Genomic DNA, 11,635 nt, shown 5'->3' with positions numbered 1-11,635 from the left:
ACAGCATGAATTTAATGGATAAAATAATAACAATTAAATATTTTATCTTTATAATGTAATATATAATATTTATTCAAAGAATTTTTCATAATGAATAAATTTAAAGATATGTTATTGCACGGGCAATTTACCAATTTAAAAAAATTTGAAAAATCCTTTACCAGATTACAACAATTGGAAATTGCACACCTTTATGTCTTATTTCATTTTATATAGAAACCGTGGGAGCTAACCACGGTTTTAGAATCAACATAAACTGTGACTGGTAGCCAGGTTTTATGATGATATGATTTTGAATGTAAACCGTGGTAGGCAGCCACGGTTTATGTGAGGAGAGAGCTGTACATAAACCGTGGTAGGCAGCCACGGTTTATGAAGGAAGTGATTCGTGCATAAAACCCTAGAGGCAGCCACGGTTTATGAGTGTGTAGTATAAATAGGAAAGCCGTGGCTGGTGAGGGCGGATCATTTGTGAGCTTTCAAAATTAGGAGAAGGTTGGTGGGTGAGAGAAAAGATAGTTTTTTGGTTTAATAGTTTGTTTGAGATTTTGAACCAGCTGAGTGGCGAACCAATGGAAGAAGAAGCTCGGATGTACCGGTTAAATGGCGTTGCGCATGTGGCTGGATTTATCGACCAAGAGGTTGGTTAAACTGCCTTTTTATTATTATTTTTTGTTTAATGTTGTTATTATTAATGGTAGATGTTATATTATTATTTTAAAAGTTATAATAGAAATTTTTGCTGTTATCATCAATGTGAGTTTTTTTATTTATTAAATTTCTAATTTTTGTTATTGGTAGAATTAATTTTTTAGTCTTAGGTGTTAGTAATATTGTTAGTGTTATTTTCGTTGTTCTTGTTATGGTTAGAGTTTTTATTGATATTAGTGCAAGTTGTTACTATTGTTGTGTGTTGAGAGTTTGCTATCCATCTTTTTGCAGCCTACTAGGGTTATTAGCGGTGTGAGAAGACAACAGAATATGCCTTTACACGAGCGTATCATACCGTATCTAGAGACCGCGGGCTTATATCACTTGGCTAGGCTGAACAGTCAGTGGTTCTGGGTTGATGAGCCTCTACTTAGCGCATTCATTGAGAGGTGGCGTCCTGAAACCCACACCTTTCACATGCCCTTTAGGGAGTGTACGGTCACCTTGGAAGACGTGGCCTATCAGCTGGGTTTACCGATTGATGGTGAGCCTGTGAGTGGGTGCCTTAGTGAGTTTGAGAATTTCATGGAAAACGGAAGGCCGGCATGGGTGTGGTTCCGCGAGTTGTTTGGGGAGTTACCTCCGCAGAATAAAGTGAAGCAGATGACAGTGTGCTACACATGGTTCCATGAGCGGTTTTGGGTTTTGCCAGCAGATGCTACTGACGACATCGTGCGTATATACGCGAGAGCCTATATTATGATGCTGTTGTCATCTCAGCTGTTCGCGGACAAGAACGCCAACCGTGTCCACTTTCGCTGGTTGCCTTATGTGGCATCGTTGGAGGACTTGGGTAGATATAGCTGGGGCTCGGCCGCGCTGGCATGGTTGTACAGATGTCTTTGTCGTGGAACAAATAGAAACATTGTCAACTTGGCTGGGCCACTGCAGCTTTTACAGTCTTGGATCTTTTGGAGGTTTCCTTGTCTGAGGCCTAGTGGTTTCAACATATTCGGGTTTCCACTTGCATCCAGGTAAGGAAATATGATTTTAGAGTTACAAATTGTTCATTTACATCTCCCGTTACATGTTATGACATTCTTTAAATTGAACTTGTAGGTGGGCTGAGTATCTACCGAGGAACGATGCAGTAGATCAAAGAGTGGTGGCTGCACGCCTTTGTTTGGATAGATTGCGTGTGCATGATGTAAGTAATTTAGTTATCGTTGATACAGTTATGTCTTCCTTGTTATAATATTTATTTTACGTAACGTTTCATTATGCGATGGAGATCATGTGGGAGCCTTATTCCTCTCCGGAGGTCGCAGCTATTATTCATCCAAAGATACTAGTTGACGAGCACCGCAGGCTATGGATGGCAGTTACCAGCCTCGTTTATTTTGCCGCCATTGAGTGGCACCAGGTGGATAGGGTTATGCCGCAGTTCGGCGGGGTTCAGCATCTCCCTCAGTTGGCTCTTAACATAGATTGGCTTCATGCAAAGGACGGGAGGGGTGGAGATAGGTGGTTCCCCTCCTATTATTGGGAGTGGCATCAGCATTGGGAGGATCGGCATGCCACAGTTTTACCGGTTGACCGAGTTGCTGATCCCGGGCCATCAGCTGAGTACCTGGACTGGTGGTGTCGTGTGGCCCACAGATTTTTATCCCCGGAGGTTACATTTCAGGATCCCAGGCCTATTGTGTTGATTGAGGAGGCTCGTCATAGAGGGTCATCCCAGGCACCTCCGATGGTGCAGGTTGTCGACAGACCGGACAACCGCCGCGTGGACCGGCGTAGGCGTATCGGCACACGTACTACGGATCGAGAGTGGCGATGGCTGGCCGACCGCTTGGAGGAGGACTAGGCTGGTGATGATCATGGAGGTGATGTTGATCATCGTGTTCCTCGACGTAGGGCTAGACGACATGGTCAGCGGGATGGTGGTGGACGGGCCCGTGGTAGAGGAGCATTTGGCAAGTATCACACTGGTGAGCATGCTGTTGGTGAGGACATTGGTGGTGTGGCCATAGGGATGGATCAGCCTACGTACGACGTGGGGGGTTCTTCTCAGATGTTCGAGAGTGTTGACCCGCAGGCGTTTGCCGACTATACTACCGCGGCTGTCGGTATGGACATCGATGATCTTGTGAGTCAGTCAGAGTTCTTCAGAGATATAGCAGACATGTTAGGGGACGATGATGGCACTCATTGTAGGCCATAGATGGATGAGGTTCATTCACAGTTTGCCGAGCACCAGCCACATGTTCAGGATGTTCAGCCACAATTGCCGGTTGACCTGAACGAGCCTGCAGCTTCACCATCTGACCCATGGTTCGCGTTAGGAGGGACCCCAGCTTTGGCATTCAGCGTCGTTCCTCCTCAGGCACCCGTGCCACAGGTGGATCAGAGACCGAGGAGGGTTCGTCGTGCTCCATTATGTGGCACTGGAGGTCACCTTATTGGTCAGTTGCACGATGACGACAGTGACACCATTGAGGACTCTGATTAGTTAGCTGTGTATTTTCCATTTTTCTATGAACTTTCTTCCATTATGTTGTTGGATTAATGTTTAAACTTTTATTCTGCTATCCGGTGTTGTATCTGATTGCGATGTATGTGACTATTAAATATGTTTCATGATGTAGTCGTTTCGATTAAGTTTGTGTAAACAATATAATGATATTAACACTAAATTAAGCTGTCTTAATTTAACAAGTAAAGAAAGAAACATTCTTAAATGACGATACAGAAACATATGAATAACAACAATGCTTTTATGAGACAGAAATTTAACTTATGCGAATAACCCAACAGCACGCTAATTACTACATCCTAACTATCTCCGCCGCAATATCTCTTCGCTGGCCACAGTTCCTCCGCGTATGACCAGGTTGTCGACAGAGGCCACAACGCTTGGGCTGGTTCTCAGCAGATCGGTCCATGACACCGCGGACCCTAGTTGCCTTCGGACGACCTTCCCTCGCTCGCCTCATGTTAGGATCAGGGATGACAGTTGGCCCGGCATATGGGGGCCATAGGCCTTCTGGGATGGGCGGAACAAACCCGTGACTGTAAACTTTGAACACCTCACTCATACGATACACTTCATGCACATATGCTGCCCAATTAAGCCGCGAGTGGGCGCAACAAGCAATAGCGTTACAACATGGAAAATGGAGCGCCTGAAAGTAGCCACAATCACATGTGTGATCCTTCAGCGAGACTCTATAGCTACCTAACAAGAAGTTTCTAGTCGGTGTCGTCTCAGCCACCGTGTACTCCAACTGGTGCCTGTCGTACAAGGTGACGGTGAAGCACCTTGACACTCTTATGTTCCTTTCGATAGCCTTGACCAAAGCCTGACAAAATTCTTGTCCAGATCTAACTTGTGCCTCTGCTGTTTGTCCCTGGAGCATGAATAGCTCAGCAAGCCTTCCGTATGTGGACTTTACCAACGAAGTGACCGGGAGGTTGCGAGTTCCCTTTAACACAGAGTTCACACATTCACTGATGTTCGTCGTCATGTGCCCGAACCTTCTACCGCTATCCTGGTGTTGGGTCCACTTCTCATACTCCATCCGGTTCGCCCAGTCACACATGGCCGGATTCTCTGTACGCATGATGTCAAACCAGTAATAGAACTCTGCCTCAGTTTTTGCGTACGATGCATTAACCAGCATCCTTCTGGCATCTTTCCCTTTAAAAGAAAGGCTGAAATTTGCTGCCACATGACAGATACAGTACGCCCGATAAGCACGTGGTGGCAGCCAACCATTCACGGGATTCTCAAGTGCAGCCTTGATGCCGTTATGCCTGTCTGAGATAACAAGGATACCCTATTGTGGCGTCACATGCATTCTTAAGTTGGACAAGAAAAAAGACCATGACTCGGCATTTTCCCCCTCCACAAGGGCGAATGCTATCGGGAGGATGTTTGAGTTCCCATCCTGTGCAATCGCCAACAGTAAGGTGCCTCCATATTTGCCGTACAAGTCGGTACCATCAATACTCACAAGCGGCTTGCAATGCTGGAAGGCCTCAACGCAAGGTGGAAATGTCCAGAACAGACGATGAAAATACACTGTTGACTCATCAATCTGGTCCACAACTCGAACAGGAGAGGTCTGCAACACAGTAACTGTCCCGGGCATCGTCAACTGCACTCCTAGCATCCAACGTGGCAACTCGGCATAAGACTCTTCCCAATCTCCATATATTTGTGCAACTGTCTTCTGTTTTACTTTCCAAACCTTCAGGTAACTGGGCTTGAAGCCGTAATCAGCTTCAGTTGCTTGTTGCTTCACCTTGATTGGTACTGCAACATGCGCACTAACCAACGGAAAAATCCTCGCACAGATAACGTGGTAATCAAGCTGACGGTGATCACTGGAAATAGATGTGGCTAAGAAAGTGTGGGGACCATTGTGCCTCCTTACCTCCCAGGTGCCCTTTCGTGCACGGAGCGAAATCCGAATCAGCCAACTACAAGTTTTGCCAAAATCCTTGCACTTTCCATGATACTTCAGATGGTCCGATTCCAACACTCGGTACTCAACACCTCGACGGATGCTATAGTCCTTCACACTAAGAACAGCTTCATCTTTACTCTGGAAGGATTGCCCAATCTGAAATTCTGTTGACGAACCGCCAACTGTAGCAACTCCCACCGGGTCTTCACCCAGAGCCTCCAAGTTGAGCGTCGAGAAGTGTGGAGGGTAATGCTGCGTGCCAGAACTTGAAGGACCTTGTTGTGCATGTGGATTAGCACTGGTGTCATCATCGCCGTCCCCAAAGATATTTACAGGCTCCTGGTCAGAGTCATCGTCCCGCATTGCATTCTCTACTCGATCAGGTTCCCCAAAGCCTTGAACTTCATCATCTGTGGCACGACTGGATTCCCCCTGAAATGCCTGCTGTAGGACCCCTTGACTCGGGGAACGTACAGTACGAACTGCCTCCGTTTGTACCAAATCAGCAGCAAAGGAAGGTGAGGCAACCTGCGGAACAGATGGCCGGATCGCAGGCACCGAGCAAGACGCACCGCCTGCGGCAGTCGAGCTATGAACAGGAGCCGATGCCCCAGAACTATCCAGAGTAACCTCCAACTTCGCATACAGCTCGTGTATTCTGACCTCAGGAAAACTCCTTACGCAATGAAACAGAACCCTAATATCTTCGTCAGCCACTAACACCAACGTATCATACATGACACCGCTCGAGACTACAGCGATGGGAATCTTGTAGAAGATCTTCTTCACAAAATTGCTCCTAAAAATCCCAAGCTTCTGCAAGATGCTGCTCTTCAAATCTGACAAACTGTTTGATGAACTAACAAATACACTCAACGGTTCTCTGTCAGTGAACTTCACACCATATTTTTTGCTTTTTTTTATTTTTCTAGAGCAATGCACTAAGACAAGAACACACTCTTCCTCACTTGACATTGTGATAATGATCTCCTCACCAGCTTGAATCTCACTCAACTATATATAGATTTTCAATCTACATAAACCGTCCTAGGTTACAGGGTTTTATGCCCATTGGACGTCCTTCATAAACCGTAGTTGCCAGCCACGTTTCATGCATTTCTTTCTTCATAAACCGTGGCTACTTCCAGCGGTTTCTTACTTTTATTCTTAAAGAGTAAACCGTGGCTACCTACCACGGTTTACGTTGTGCTTTTCTTCCATGTAAAACCTGCCTGCCAGCCACGGTTTATGTGTAGCTTGAAACCGTGGTTGGCTCCCACGGTTTACATAGATAACGAAACAAGACATTCAGGTATCAATTTCTCCATTGTTGTAATCTGGTAAACCTTTCTCATGTTTATTTTAATTTGGTTATTTGCCCTTATTGCACACTACTATATATAAAATGCCTAATAACAAATAAGATTATGAATTTTATAATAAATAATTAAAATAAATATTTAACAAATAAAAAAACTTTAAAATACACAATACATTCATAATCTAAAACGATGTATAAAGAGAATACAGAGAGAGTGGTGTCCAATTTTTGTATAACAATTTTAACTTTATTGATAAAAATAGTGATAGACGTAACATTTTAAAAATTGAAATAAAATGCAATTATTATTAACTTTCCTTCATTCATATTGCGGTTATTTTTTTATTTTACACACAACTCTCACTCATTGTGTCCTCTACTTCGTTCCACTAAATATAGTACTCTCTTTTATTTTTCAGGTAATCCTATTAACCTCGTATTTACAAAACATAATTATCAAAGTCAGATCTCTTACTGTAATTAATACATAGGTATTAATTGTGTCAATAATTACATATTTTTTTAGAGTTCTACTAGGGAGACAATGGCTTATTTGTACAATGGCTATAAGAGTTACAAAATGAACATCTCCCATACTATCTAGAATAACCATCCGAGTACTAGGGATAATAAACATCTTCCAAAAAAGTTAAACTAATTTTCAGGTTCACCAAAGATCGAATTCTTGACCTTTTGAATCTAGAACTCTAATACAATGTCATGATACTACTCATCCCAAAAGTTTCAGCTGATGGAAAAAGGTAACACTAATGGTTATATCTCTAGTACTCCCTAAACCTCCATTGTACACATTGTACAAATATTCTATTGACTCCTCATACTTTTCCTTCTTTTTTCTGTCTTTTGCCATCTCTTGGGTTATGTAAAATTTATTTTATTTTTCTAACCATAAATACAAAACCTTTTTAATATTGGAAGAGAAAGTCTATGCATATTATTCAAATCGTCATAAAACTTTAAAGTATATTCAGTTTGAATAGTATCAACAATTTGAAAAAATGGATTTAAACTTAAATAATTATTCTTAATGAAGAGCATTGGGTATATATTTATTGAATTTTTTTTAAAGAAAAAAATTTGTGTATTTATATGTCATAGTTTATTTTTGTGGTGATGGACAACAGTGGTACTCACATCATCATTTCAAAGTTCATTTTATAGTTACGCCAATTCATAAAGTATTTTACAAAAATTATGTTTAACTAAATTTTTTATCTTATAATTATTTTATATTTTGGGATTTAAAATTTTGTGTTTTTATTTTTATTCAAATATTATTTTTATATTTTATTTTAGTTCTGTTAGTTTAAAAGTACTAATATTAATTTTAATTTTTTAATTTTTAGAATAAATAAAAAGATGTAATTTTTTTTATAAATTAGATTATTTAAAAACTACTCATTATAAAAGAAGTTAAGTTTAATTTTTGACATGTTAAATAAAAGATAGTTTAATTAGATAAAAAATTTTAAAAAAATAATATGAAAATATAATACATATAAGATAAACAAATTTTCTTCTTTCTACATCAAATTGATAAAATAAAAAAAATTACATCAAATTAATAAAAAAAAGACAGAACTATTTTTTACGTGAAAAGTTAGGAATGAATTAAAAGGATGGAAGAATGATTGAAAATATAAATTAAATAAGTAAACTAAAGAGAAGGAAAAATGTAAGTGAAAATTATGCATGAAATAATCGAATAAAATTTGTAACTACAGTCGATGAAAACAATGAAAGACGATGGAGGCAATGCAATTGAGCGTGTTGAAGAAAGGAAAAGGGCGATAATAAGAGAAACACATAAAAGTGTGCATGAAGAACAAAATTGGTAGTTTTTTCAAAAAAAACTTTATCAAAATAATTAGAGTGAAATCAAATTATTGATGAGAGTACCGATTTAAACAAAAGGATATAAACTAAAACTAATATAAAATTAAGCAAAACATAAAGATGATGAATAATATAAAGACATTGATAAAATAAAGGATATAAACTAAAACTAACATAAAATTAAACAAAATATGAAGATGGTAAAAAATGTAAAGACATTGATGTTTGCTTAGTTACAGACACTCTGTATTTTTTTATTTGGGAGATGTGTTATCATAGTTAGAGGAGTAATAAAACTATTTTTATTTTAGTATAAAATTGTTAGATTTTTCAAAATAAATTTAATGACTATTTTGTCTTTATAATTTGCTTTATGAAATGGTTTGGTAAAGGGTAAATATAATCCAAAAAAAATTAAAAGCTAAAGTCGTGATCAACTCTTTATATTGGTTTTATAGATTTTCACCTTTTATTATATAGTACAAAGATTATATATAATATAATAAATGGTACATGTTCATGTATATAAGAACATGAAACTTAATATTACCCTTTCATGGAGTTTCTCTACCTTAATAAAAGAACTAATATCATTTACACTTAATATTTATTTTTGTACTTAATAAAAAAACTAATATAATTTAACTTTAATTTTTGAATTTCAAGATACATGAAAAGTTATAACATTTTATGCATTAAATAATTTAAAAGATACTTATTATATATAGAAAGTTAAAAATATTCTAAACTTAAAAATTAATTTTTTAATAACAAAATTAAATTTGTTCAAAATCATAAAGAGAGTTAAAAAGAGAAAGAGAAAGTTGAAACTTTTTAACTAATTACAAAGAATCACCACCATCAAAGTTATTAAATTTGAGTATATTAAGTGAGGCTTAAGAAGCAAACCAGAGAATGATAAATCTAAAAGTTTTCTGTCTCTCTTTATATAGTATTTCACTTTAACTAACTATTTTTTATGAATAGTATTCAAATGACGAATAAAATAATAAGAAGATTCATATTAGATTATGAAAATTAATCTCATCATTATAATATGACGGCGTTATTTCAAAACATGTAAAATAAAATAATAAAATATAGTTTAATTGATGTGCACAATAAAATAAATATGAAACTTATAAAATAGCAGTCAAATGTGGATAATAATGATTGTCTTCTATCCTAAGTTACTATATTAAACTGCAAATTAAATTTATAATTATTAGTTAAAAGATTTACAATTATGTACTATTTTAATTATTTTGGTTGAAAATAATATATTTTGATATTGTGTTTTAGAATTACTACATCAAATTTTGATAATTTCGAAAAATTTTAAATGCTTTATGTCTTAATTCTTTTAATAAAACTTCAAGAATTCATAAAAGTTAACACAATAGATATTTATAAATCAAAATGATAGATAAGAGTAAAAGTTGCGATGATGATACTTGGTAATAATTAATAATGATCAGATGAAGAAGATGTGAAAGGAGAAGAAAAAAATGAGAAAAGAGAACAAGGTAATATAATAGTGGCGATGAGACAATGACATGTATATGTATAGAGAACAATATATAGGCTTGGTTTCGTAAAATTTTTTGAAGAAGTGTTTGTACTTTTTAAAAGGTCAAGCTCTTCATTTTGGATTTGGTAAATTAAAAAAATCATATGCTTGTGCTCGCAGTTTTTAAAAGATTGGGATATTTTTGAAAGCACCTAGGATAGAGCTTTTTAGAATTGACTTGTACGTTTTAAAATTTAAAAGTCTAATATAACCTTATATGTTAACTAATTTTTAAATTTAATACTTGCATTTATATCTATTATAGTATTTTTAAATTTTAAAAGCTATTTTACCAAACACATTTGATGTTGCTTATGTTTATTAAAAGCTATTTTTGATTTGATTTACAAAACATAAATGCTACAACTTTTAAAAAAACCATTTTTTAAAAGTTAACTTTTATAAGTTACTTTTAAAAAGTAAAAATTTTACCAAACTAAGCCATAGTAAGAGAAAGAATAGTATTTAATATAGTGAAGCGATATAATACAAATATAAATTAATAGTTTTGAAAGAATAATGCACTTAAAGATTGTTTAAAAAATTATATATAAAATTAAAAAATATTTTTTATCAATTAAAATTATGCATAAAAATAAAGAGTGTTTTGAATATAAATTTTTATCTTTTTTTAAATTAAATACTATTAAAAATAAAAAATAAATTTAATAATATTTTTAAATAATTAATTATAAATAATATTTCTGAATCTTTATTTTTATGTTGTTATACATAATAACAATATAATAAATTTGCTTAATATCTTAGTTAATTTAAAACCACGGATCCCTCATTCGGTCCGTGCAGAGGCATAGCAAAAAACAGTAACCTGAGGTCAGTGTACGGAGATAAAATTGTCTTCTAAGGTATCTGATAATAACCTGAGTTGTTTTATATTTTTTTAGGGATTAGGATTTTAGATATTTAATTACTTTTTTTAGTGGAATATAACAATAACAATAATAATATGCATAATTATAGGTCATAAAACAAATGTAAAGGCACGTTTGATTTTCCTTTAGTTTCTGTTCCATTATATTGACGTATGAACGAAATAGGCAATTTATTTTGATTATTATTGCCATTATTTCCCTTAAAAGTAATACTCTCTTCGAATTACCATTGAAGAATGCAAGCAAGATAAAACGATAAATGAATTAATTAAGTAGAACAAAATCTTATTTCGTTCACTATATATATCTCTCAACTTTATTAGGTGACTAACTATGATACTAATAAATTTGAGCTAACCTTTTAAATTTTAACAAATTTTTAAATTTAAAAAAAGTGCTCTTAGTATTTATTTTAGAAAAGAAACATTTCAAAATTTAGAAATATTCTAAAAATTTAAGAAAGAAACATCTAGTAATTCATGTAAAAAAAAATCATTTACTAAAAAAAACACTCAAAATTCTGTAAAATAAATATTCTTTTATTAAAAAAATTCCAAAAAAACAATAAAAAAAATTCAAAAAAAAAAAAACGCACAAAAGCGGCGTTACTTTTTTTATGGAACCTTGCAATTGGCAAGAAAGGAGGTTTTGATCATCTCTCATGGTGCACGAGGCACGAAGGTGGAGCCAGCGGACGTCCGATCAATGGTATCAAGTATCAACTGAACAGGTAACCCTTTCGGCGGCAGTATCAATTGAACAGGCTCGTGGCAAATGGATAGCTCCATGTGCAAGTCTGACTGCACCGCTAACCCGAGGTTAATAATATATATAATATTAAAAAATTATGTAAAAAATTATATAATATAAC

Source organism: Arachis duranensis, chromosome 7 (genome assembly GCF_000817695.3).
Source record: "Arachis duranensis cultivar V14167 chromosome 7, aradu.V14167.gnm2.J7QH, whole genome shotgun sequence".
In the NCBI taxonomy this organism is placed as follows: domain Eukaryota; kingdom Viridiplantae; phylum Streptophyta; class Magnoliopsida; order Fabales; family Fabaceae; genus Arachis; species Arachis duranensis.
The sequence above is the reverse complement of the archived record's forward strand: the minus strand, read 5'-3'. Positions refer to the sequence as shown.